The 11,131-nt window shown below is 41.9% G+C and overlaps 1 long non-coding RNA gene across 2 annotated transcripts; it reads right to left on the bottom strand.

Moving 5' to 3' along the window:
• Positions 1-6,219: 6,219 nt before the first annotated feature.
• LOC103254677 lies at positions 6,220-10,873 on the bottom strand. 2 transcript variants are annotated; one of them, XR_503976.2, is made up of 3 exons: positions 10,693-10,873; positions 7,948-8,001; positions 6,220-7,090 (listed from the first exon to the last, which is right to left on the bottom strand). It is a non-coding gene; the product is annotated as an uncharacterized LOC103254677 (long non-coding RNA). The 2 variants fall into 2 exon arrangements; XR_002481638.1 differs by having other exon boundaries at positions 7,948-10,873.
• Between the last annotated feature and the right edge of the window lie 258 nt (positions 10,874-11,131).

Here is an 11,131-nt window from a genome sequence, read left to right as displayed (position 1 = left end):
ACAAAATATACAGTTTGTTAAACAAATACATAGAAAGGTTAGACCAAGAGGCTAGAACAGCTTGAGATTAAAAGAGGTTTAACACGTCAGAGACAGTTAAACTAAAAATAATTTGAAATTAAAACCACAATGAGGTACCACGACAAACCTAACAGAACAATTAACATAAAAAAAGATGGATTGCCGGGCTCCATGGCTCAGCCTGTAATCCCGCACCTTTGGGAGGCTGAGGTGAGTGGATTGCCTGAGCCCGCGACTTCGAGACCCGCCTGGGCTACTTGGAAGGCTGAGGCGGAAGGATCACCAGAACCCAGCAGGTCGAGGCTGCGGTGGCGGGGAGCGGCCGCTGCACTCCAGTCTGGGGGACAGAGTGAGACTCCAACTCAAAAAACCAAAAACAAAAACAAAAAAGATGGATGGCCAGGTGCAGTGGCTCACACCTATAATCCTGGCACTTTGGGAGGCTGAGGTGAGAGGGTTGCTTTGAGACCAGCCTGGGCAACACAGTGGAGCTCATCTTTACAATTATCAAAAAAATTAACTGGGTTTCACAGCACGCACCTGTAGTCCCAGCTACTCGGAAGACTGGGGCAGGAGAATCACTTGAACCCAGGAGTTCGAGGCTGCAACGAGCCGTGATTGTGTCACTGCACTGCAGTCCGAGCAACAGAGTGAGACTCCAACTCAAAACAAGCAAACAATCACGAATGAGTTAGAATGATTTATAGCATATAAAAAGGTATTTTGTATTTAAGTGAAGAAAGCCATTAGTGTTCTATAAGAAAGACAAGCATTATGGACTATGGACATCCCTAAGAGAAGTGCAATAAAGTTTCATTACTTTTGGTTTTTGGTAAACCAACCTTCTAACAAACAGCCGTATTAATTTTCTGATAATGAAACATGCTCCAAAAGAGAATGCCACCCTCTAAATCACAGCCAATGTGAACTAGCATGAATCTGAGGCTTAACATACAGAGTTCTTATGACTCTACTAGCTCCTAAAAGTTTCAACTACCCTTCATGCTCCCAATGTTCATAGCAGCATATTCACGATAACCAAAACCTGGAAACAACCCAAATGTCTATCAACAAACGAATGGATAAACAAAATGTGATATACACACACACACACACACTAAAATATTATTGAGCCTTTAAAAACAGAAAAGAGAAAATTTTAAATTATTAACATTTTGTATTTTTAAATATTTTTTACAAATCCTTATTATGTAGTTGTATTACTATTTGCATAATGCTCTACTGTGGTGGCCTTATTTTTTGCTTGTTTTGCAAAATTAGGTTTAAGTTGCCCATTAATCTTTCCCTTCAAATATGCCTTTTGATAGTCTTATAATAAAACACCGAGATATGATTCTTTAATGATGTGCTTCAAAACAGAATAATTTGAGAAAGAGCTTCGATGACAACCCCATCCATTGTAAGCCCTGTTCCAGATATTTTCTGCTACACCTCTTTGTTTGTTTTCTTCAAAACACAAATCCCCATATGAAATCGCCCTGCTCGTTGATTTGTTTTCCTGCTTGTGGTCAGTTTTCCCAAGCTAGACTGACACCTCCAGGGTCTTACCTGTCTTGTTCTCTGTGCCCCACACATAAATCACTAAATAAATATCACTGAATTGAAGGAATTGTTACCTATTTGACACACCAGAGAAGACACCGATATTTTAAGCTGAGGAGCAGGAGCAAGTAACAACGAAATCAAACATCCAAGGATTCAAAATATTAATAGACCTTGTAAATCTACAGCAGTGCTTTTCAAACTTGGATGAGTACCAAAAACAATAGGAGAAATTACTCAACATGTAAACACACTGCATTCTACCTCCCTGGTTTTGTTTCAGATGACTTATGGTGGACCCAAATATCTGTTATTTTAACAGCCATCCCCTAACAATTTTGCTTCAATGGCACACGGACCAAATCTGGAAAAATTCTAGCCACGATGGCTCACATTTGAGTACCACTGCTAAACATCTTCACACAGAGTTCCGGAAGATCTGGAGTATCTCTGTAATTACCCAATAGTGCACTGGTCCTTCCCTCTCAATTTGAAGCACAGGGTGTTTTCCCACATGGGAATCACACTTAAACTCCAGAGCACTCCTGGTTGTCGAGGGGGGTGAGTATTGTATAGATAACCTGTTGTATAGATAAGGCTGGTATCCTGTTGTATAGATAAGGCTGGTAGAAGAGTAGTGATTGGCCTAAGGTGACCCCATGTTGGGTCCCTGATCTCGTCTTCACTCTTGCTCCATCAATCTGTAAAGCAAACTCCACTTCACACCTGGTTCTTCCCTATCATCTCCTTGTCCTGAGATGCAGAGTCCACACCCTTCTCTGAGGTAACAATAGGAGGGAGAGTAAGGGGTTAAGAAAACACATGGAATAAGGAGGAAGGTTAGAGGATGGGAAGGCACATGCAATGCAGGGGATAGGGTGATGATGCCTCTCCTCTCCCCACTCAGTTAACTGGAAGCCGTGCAGGGATGCTTTTCCTCTTCCCCAACTCCATCCCACAACCCCTCCCCACACAGCAGTGACAATGAAGCCCTCACATCATGGAAATGTGGCTTATCCCTGCTTCCTGTCACATGTCCAACATTCTCTCTGTAGTCATGCTGGCATGGCAATGTCAGAGGCATTGCATTGACAGAATGAAGGAGGCGTTCTCATATCTGTTGAGGGCCTACCTGATGCCAAATGCCACAGCACATTATTTTCAGATTTTTTTTGTCTTCAAATCTTCAGAATCTTGTCTTCAAATCTTCACTGAGTCACCATGGCAACCAGCTAGCCAAGGAAAGGTGGGGAAGACAATCACCACCCCAGCTTCTTCCTCATATGTGCTAGGAACTGACTAAGACTGCCATGCGAACACAGTAATTAACCGCAAGTATTCCTCACAGCAATTATTCCTGCCAGTTTCAATGATACACAAACACACATATAGGTACATACATACATACCCTCATACAATCACGCTGGCTTTCTCTCACAATCCAAGATCCTGACAATTCAGCCAGGTGATTTACCGGGAGGGGGAATGGATAAAGAAGTAAATCATACATTGAAACAGATTCATTTCTAACCACACATTCACAGCTGGAAGCTACTAAACTATGTTCTTTTGGTGATTTGGTGGAGATGCTCTGCAGAACTGACTCTGGAACATTTCTCTTTTTAGTTTCAATAAACTGACAATGACTTTTAAATGCTGATATGGAAATACAGCATGTTAAGTTTCAAATACTGTTTGTTATCTGAGAAAACCCCGTGCTTTCAACTAAAAATTTCCTTAACACTTATTGTTAAGCATTTGGCTGCCAACAGGTCAGAGAAAATATAATAATTAGCAATTGTATATTGAAAAATAATGTCATTTGCAGTCGCATCAAAAAGTATAAAATATTTACAGATAATCTGTCTACAGATGTGCAAGTCTGCATACTCAACATGACAAAACATTGCTGACAGAATTAAAGAAGACATCAATAAATAGAATACATACCATGCTCATGGGTCAGAAAATCAGTACTGTTAAGATGTCAGTCTTCCCCAATCTGATCTATAGATTCAATGCACATTCAGTAACAATCTTACCAAACTTCTTTTAAATGAAACTGACAAACCGATGATAAAATTATGTGGAAATGCAAAGAACCGAGACTATAAACGCAAACTGGAATAAGAATAATACTGGAGAACATACACCACCTGATTTCAAAAATCCTTAAAACCATACAGTAACCAAGAAAGTATGCTTCTGGCACTGAGGAAGAAAAGTAATTCAAAAGGACATAATAAGAAATCCAGAAACAAATTCATACCTGTATGGACAACTGATTCTTGACAAAGATGCAAAGATAGTTGAGTGGAGAAAGGATAGTCTTTTCAACAAATTGTGCTGGGATAAGTTTATATTTGTATTCGCAAATATAAACCATAACCCATAAATCACATATACAAGCATCAACTTAAAAGGGACCACAGATCTAAATATAAAACCTAAAGCTGTACAATTCCTACCAGAAAACATGGGAGAAAATCCTTGTGTTTGGGGACTAGGGGCAGATATCATAAACGAGGCATCAAAACACAACGCATAAACAAGGAAATTAACAAATTGCATTTTCTAAACATTAAAAACGTTAGCTTTTTCAAAGACTTTGTTGAGAAAATGAAAAGAGAAGCCCCTAATAGGAAGAAAATGCTGGAAAATCATCAATTTAGGAAAAGACGTATCTAGGACAAAAAAAAAAAAAAAAAAAAAAAAAATCACCAAAGCCCAGTTAAAAGAAAAACAGTGACTTCAATAAAGAAATGAACAAAACTGTTGACTAGACACTGCACTATAGAACAGATACAAGTATAAATGGACACACAAAAAAGATGCTCTACATCATTGATCTTTGGAGAAATGTAAATGAAAACTACAATGAGACACTACTGAACTCCTGTGGGAATTATCATAATTTAAGACTGACCATAAGTCACTGGTAAGTTTGTGAAGGATGAAACTCTCATACGCTGCTGGTAGCATTAAAATATGGCACAACTATTTGGAAACAATTTGGCAGTTGTTACAATATTGATCTTATATTCTAAGGAAAGAACACACATTTCCATGGAAAGATTTATTCACAAATATTCAAAGCAGCTTTATTTACAAGAGCCCCAAATTGTAAGCATCTAAAATAGCCATCCACAGACTTAGAGTCTATAATACTGAGTGATCTCTCACAGAAACAGAAAACTGAGTACCACATGTTCCCACTAATAAGCAGAACTTGAACAATGATCATAGTTCTATAAGAAAGGGATTGGCAGTAGTGGGAAACTGCGGGGGGAGGGGGGATTGGAAGTTGAGGGAAACTGCCAGCAGAGGGGGGGCACACCTCTTCAACAAGGGTACCTGCATAATGAACATTTGTATGCCTAACGCTGAATTGTACCCCACATCTTTAAAATAAAATTTATTTTTTAAATAGCCATCAACAAAAGACTACAATGTGTGGTATAGACATATACCAGAATGTTATTTAACAATAAAAACAGAATAAACTTTTTATACATGCAACAAAATGGATGCATCTAAAACTAAACAGAGTGAATAAAAGAAGTCAGTTCTGGTTTTAAAAAAATACATGATTCCACTTGAATACATATCTTGGACATGAAATCGAATCTATAGTGACAGAAACGCTAAGTTTGCATGGGGCAAGGCAGTGGGAAACGTAGGCAAACAGAGCACTACAAAACTGAAAATGTTACGTCGTGGGAAATAGTAATAATGGTATTAGGTCTATGTGGTTATTTTATGGGACACAGCTGGGCATCATTTTTTTTTTTTTTTGGCGCCTCACTCCGTCGCCCAGACCGGAGTGCAGTGGCACGCTCCGGCCTCCGCAGCCTCGACCTGCTGGGCTCCAGCGATCCTTCCGCCTCAGCCTTCCGAGTAGCTGGAACTACAGGCGCGCGCTACCACGCCTGGCTAATTTTTGAATTATCGTAGGGATGAGGTCTTGCCAAGTTGCCTGGGCGGGTCCCGAACCCGCGGGCTCAGGCAATGCATTCACCTCGGCCTCCCAAAGCGCTGGGATTACAGGCTGAGCCACCAGGCCCGGCCTTGGCATCATTTAATACACTAAACTGTATTGTAATTATTGATTTTGAAAATACCAAATTCTTACATGACATTTTGAGTTTGTAAATTAACATTGGGTAAATTCCTGGCTTCTTAAATAAATTCATTGTAAACCTGGTTCGGTGGCGCAGCCTGTAATCCCGCGCCTCTGGGAGGCTGAGGTGAGTGGATTGACTGAGCCCGTGGGTTCAAGACCCGCCTGGGCAGCGAGACCTCATCTCTACAATAAATCAAAAATCAGCCGGGTGTGGTAGCGCACGCCTGTAGTTCCGGCTACTTGGAAGGCTTGAGGCGGAAGGATCGCAGGAGCCCAGCATGTCGAGGCTGCGGTGGCCAGGAGCGGCCACTGCACTCCAGTCTGGGCGACAGAGTGAGACTCCAACTCAAAATAAATAAATAAATAAATACATAAATACATAAATAAATTCATTGTAGAATGTACAAAACATAGCAACCATGAAAGTATATATATTATGATCTCAAACTGCTAGGATGATCTTCTAACGTCATATTTTAATATCCATCTGGGAGATACACGAGAATCATTTATATTATTTAAGCAGTCGGAAAAACATATGTAAGTTTATTGCAAATGCATGTTAAACATCAGCTTCCTCCGCAAGTGAACAGTTCATTAGTTTATGATAAAATAAGCCATCTCTAATATGGGCCTCCAGGGTTACAACAAAACTTTGGGCAATCACTAATTCTGAAAAAAAATGTAAACTGGCATTTCAAACTAACATTCGGAAAAGTGCTGGATTCTACAAAATTGCACTATGGAACGGATAAAAACGTGGCTACCAGGTAAGAATCTAAATTACAGTCTCACAACGCCTTCTAAGGGGCTTCAGAATTCAACACTCATCTGATGGGGGTGACGTGAACCACTGATTTTTATTTATACAGTCAGAAAAATACATGTAAATTTATTTCAGATTCATGGTATACATCAAGTTATTTCCTCAAGTAAGACAACCCATTGCTTTAGGACAAAGAAGGCGTCTCTAAGATGGGCCTCAAGGGCTACTACAAAGCACATAACTGCGGATAGGCTGAAATCGCACCCGATAAACTCTTCCAACGCTGAGATCAAAGTAGCTTCTCTACTTTCAGGATATTTTGCAAACTTTGCAAGTGCAACTCTACAACATGCTTCTGTTCTGATCTATGAACTCGCATGAGCCAGGCATCATATCCCACCAGGGGATGACAGTGCTGGGGATCTCCTGAGGACCGCTGCCTTCACATCTGGACTAGAAGTTTCAGTAGCCACCGCAACCGGATCTGCAGGACTTGCCTTTTCCAGACACCTGATATGAACTCAGACACCAGCATGACGATCTTCACATGGACAAGTGGGACCCAGCAACCTCCGAGCTTTATTAGAGCAAGTATATGTCTGGCACCATGCTGGGCGCTGGGTTAGAGACCAATGGCCACGATACAATTAGGTAGTGATCAAAACAACAGAAGGCACAATGGGTTTCTCACTAGGGCCCCTTTGTCCTCCTTTCCTCACCTATCTCCTAACAACAAATATGAAAAGGAATAAGAAGTGGTACGAATTCGTACGGACATTCCTGATTCTGCTACCACAGGGTTATGGGCTTGCACCGGGGTCATCACGGAAGGTTCCGGCAATCCTGTGGGTGTGCATTCTCAGGAGAGGTGAAACATGCTTCTCAGCTGGGGTCCGCCCTTCAAAACTCTTGGTAGTAAGCTGCCCTTCAGGGCACTCTTTCTGCTGTGTCTTCAGGGAGGGTCTAATAATAGGCCACAGCTCTACTGCTCTTTCTGTGCCTCGCTAGCTCCCCAACTATTCCTCTGGCCTTGCTTCGCAATCTTTGGATCTTGTAGAAACCCTGGCCCTCCCCAAAATGCCCCCTGCTCCTAGTCCCAGCTCTAAACCCGCTAAGAAATAGGACAAAAAACTACATGAACTCTATTCCCTGTGAAGGTGGCACTGGAAAATGTGACTTAGATTTGCTGGCATGTGGGCTACCAGAGAATGAACCCATAAGTGGACAGACGCGTCCACCCAGCAGTGCTGTGCTGCATTGGGACCATAGCGAAAGCCAGCACCGCAATACACATCTCTCTGCTGTCTCCAGAGGGAGCCCTGTCTACGTGTGCACAAAGAAAATGACTTTCTTGCCAAGGGCTATCCCTGTAGCAGGAGAAAGTGTTTCAGGACACCTTCTGAAAGTAAATAAACGTCCCTTGTTCAGGATGACTCTTCACTAAGCCAACTTCTGAGGCTACGGCAATGCTTACCAAGGCACACAGGTGCATACTCTTTGCGCCAACAATTCCATTTTAGAAGTTCATCTTCAGGACATAGGGAAGAATGTAGATAAGGATCTGGTTATAAAAACTGCCACCCTGATAATTCCTTTCTTTCACTTTTGGTCCTGAATTTAGATAGGAGGATCAAATGTGACACCAAACCCGTAACACAAACCCAGCCTGTTTCTGTTATCACATTATTAAAACGCTCCCAAGACAGTTCCCTGGACTCACAGAAGACACATTCAGCTTACTGTGCAAACAGCCACAAACACTGTGTCCGGAACTGCACTCTTCAGTAGTGTACAGACTGAAAAAAAAAATGCCTTCCACGGCGTGTTGATAACAGGGAATACTAGAACACTCTGAATAACTGGGATTGCGAAAAGTGATTATGTCATATCCAAAGGGTGGAATTCTAGAAGGCAACAAAGAAACTGTAGATGTACGAAGGAAGGAAAGAAGACTTTAGTTTAGAGGGAGAGACAGTCTGCAGATTAGGGTACACGGCTCCCAGGGAAATCCTCGACGAGCGTGCTCTGCAGAAGGGAGTGGGGGCTGGTGTCTGTGTGAGACAGGGTCAGTCCCTACACACATATTGAGGAAGGGTTAGGGAAAATCAGCGAATATTCATGAGGGAAGTCAGACACCTGTGCAGTGGGTAAACATATGTGTGGCCAACATTCCATATCCACTTCAAGGTGGAGTCGCAGCATTAGAATGAAGTGGAATTTGGCTCTTTGTGTCAAAAGGTGAACTAAAGGGCACAAAGACAGCTCATGGGCAGTCTCTACAAGCTGGCCGAAACTGGCTGGAGGTCTGCAGATATTTATCAGTAAAGAATGTTTTCAAGACCGGGCCTCTGTCCACAAGGTTGGGGGCGTTGGTAGGCTGGCATCAGGCCATTGTAGTCGGTTGAGAAAACGCCCGACTGTAGTTGTTCAGCAATGGTTTTCAGGAGCTGCTTTCTGCTCCACTATAGGGGAGAAACTTTACGGCTGTTGAGAACACAGGGCTACGTGACTAATCCCTCATCCTGCTAGCTGCTAGATGTTTGGTGTGTCTGTCTCACTTTTGTCCATTTCGTTTTTATGCTGGGGTGTATTTTAACACGAGTTGCAATGAGAACAAAAAAGAAGAACAATCTTTTACCTATTGCATCAGCCATGATTCCCATTATTTTAAATGTGTAAGGAAAGTGACTCATACTGGAGTGTTAGAGATATAAAGTAGTAATAGTATTTTGAATTTATTACCTCTATAAAATCTTATGCTTTCCAGAGTTTTAAAGGAACACTCCCAAGAACTCATAAAGAAATGCTTTACAAGATACTCGCATACATAAACAAGGGTGTTCAGTGTAATATTGTTTGTCATGGACAGCATGGTTAGAACATTAAGCTTTCACCACAAGGGTGCTGGTGAAATAAAGTTTGGGGCATCCTATGATGAAACACTGTGTCTATATGAAATATTTAAATTATGTTGCAATTTCAAGTGTGATCACAAATGTATTTACGTAGAAAAGTGGCCACAGTAGACACAAGGGCATTTTACAAAGGTGGCAGGTAGCCCGGATCCATTTTTGTTCATCGAGATTTCCTGCTATTTATCCAGAGGCTTCAAAGCATAAAAATAAAAATGATCTTTCTATTTCTCTGACATAGAGCCTTCTCTTTAGCATGGTAAGAGGCTGGACTATCTGTCTGGTGGCCTTCTGTATTCCCGTATCCTGAGAATGCCTCCGTTTTCATCCAGACTTCTAGAAAGCTCTGTCTGTCGATTGTCTGTGACCTGTCAGCCTGAAACCACAGCTGCTCCTAGTTAGTCTTAATAGTTAATAGAATTAATAAAAGAGGAAAAGGGGGGAAAAAAAGCTCAGTCTGTTGCAGCACTATTCACAATACCAAAAACATGGAACAAAACAAAAAAAAACAAACTCTGGTGAGTTTGGGGCCACAGCCCCTCCCTCCCACCGTCTTGCTCAGGGATGTTCAAGCTGCAGTTCATGCTTGCGTCACCAGGGGACACCAATGTACCACCAGCCTCAAAATTCTGTATAGAAAGAAGTGTAGGAGAGGGAAAAAACAGCACCTCTTAAAACCCAGCTTAGGAACCGATGTACAGAATGGTTCTAATTCTTTTTAAATATTTTAAATTGACAAATAATTGCACATATTCATGAGGTATACGTAGTGGTATATCGATGTGAAAAATATACAGTGATCAGACGGACTGATTAGCACATTCATCATTTCAAGCATTTATCTCTTTTGCTGTTGGGAAGGACTTTTTTTTTTTATGAAAAAAGGACTAATAGGCTTAAAACACGACTGTAAGAACATAACGATTATACACCAAGTCGCTCTGCCACGCCTTGGCTGTCCCTTGCTGGTGAGTACAGGGCAGCTCACAGCAGACGGTAGGTGACCGAGAGAGGATGGTGCCACTGAATGAGATCTGAACCACTGTGTCCCCAGTGTTCTGGAGATGGGATGGCTGAGAGGGGGTGGGAGGTCTGGGAAGGTTGTACAGGCCTAGGGTGCCGAAGGGTGAACACCCTGCTCTCTGAGAAGGACTGCTCTAAGGAGGGAAGAGAAGAAATCCAGGAATGTGGTGTTGATGTGGGCCACCAGGAAAGGCACTGCTTCAGTAGACACGTGAATATTCCAAAAAGAACTAGTATCGTAGTCAACACAGTTTCTTACACTTCTCACTCTTTACAAAACTTACCCCTTTTCATTAAAAGAGAACAAACGTGGAGACGGCTGTGTTGCCTCCCGGCGCAGCTCCGAGGAGACAAGGGGGTCAGCAGGGGAAGGAGGGGGATGGAGGTTGGAGCTTAATGAACAGGGCCAGACAGAATTTTCTGGAGTTGTTACGAGCCAGTAGAAATCTCTCTGTATTCATCATTTCTCTGGGACAGAAAAAAAAAAAAGCCCATTTTCAGAGATACATAAAACTGAGAATGAAATAGAGTTCCAATCCATACAGCGGACAAGGCTGCAACCCTCAGTTACATCTGAAGTGGTGGAGCTAGAACACACACACACACGGAACATATTCATTTTCTTTCATCTATTTTGTTTCCCCAGGAAATACAACACAATGAAGGCTTTTCCAAAGTAAGGAATATCTGAGCACTTTATTCAGTTAATCTGTTCACAAGTAT

This window comes from Carlito syrichta, unplaced genomic scaffold (genome assembly GCF_000164805.1).
Source record: "Carlito syrichta isolate Samal-C Ts95f unplaced genomic scaffold, Tarsius_syrichta-2.0.1 Scaffold287318, whole genome shotgun sequence".
Lineage (NCBI taxonomy): Eukaryota > Metazoa > Chordata > Mammalia > Primates > Tarsiidae > Carlito > Carlito syrichta.
The sequence above is the reverse complement of the archived record's forward strand: the minus strand, read 5'-3'. Positions and strand labels throughout refer to the sequence as shown.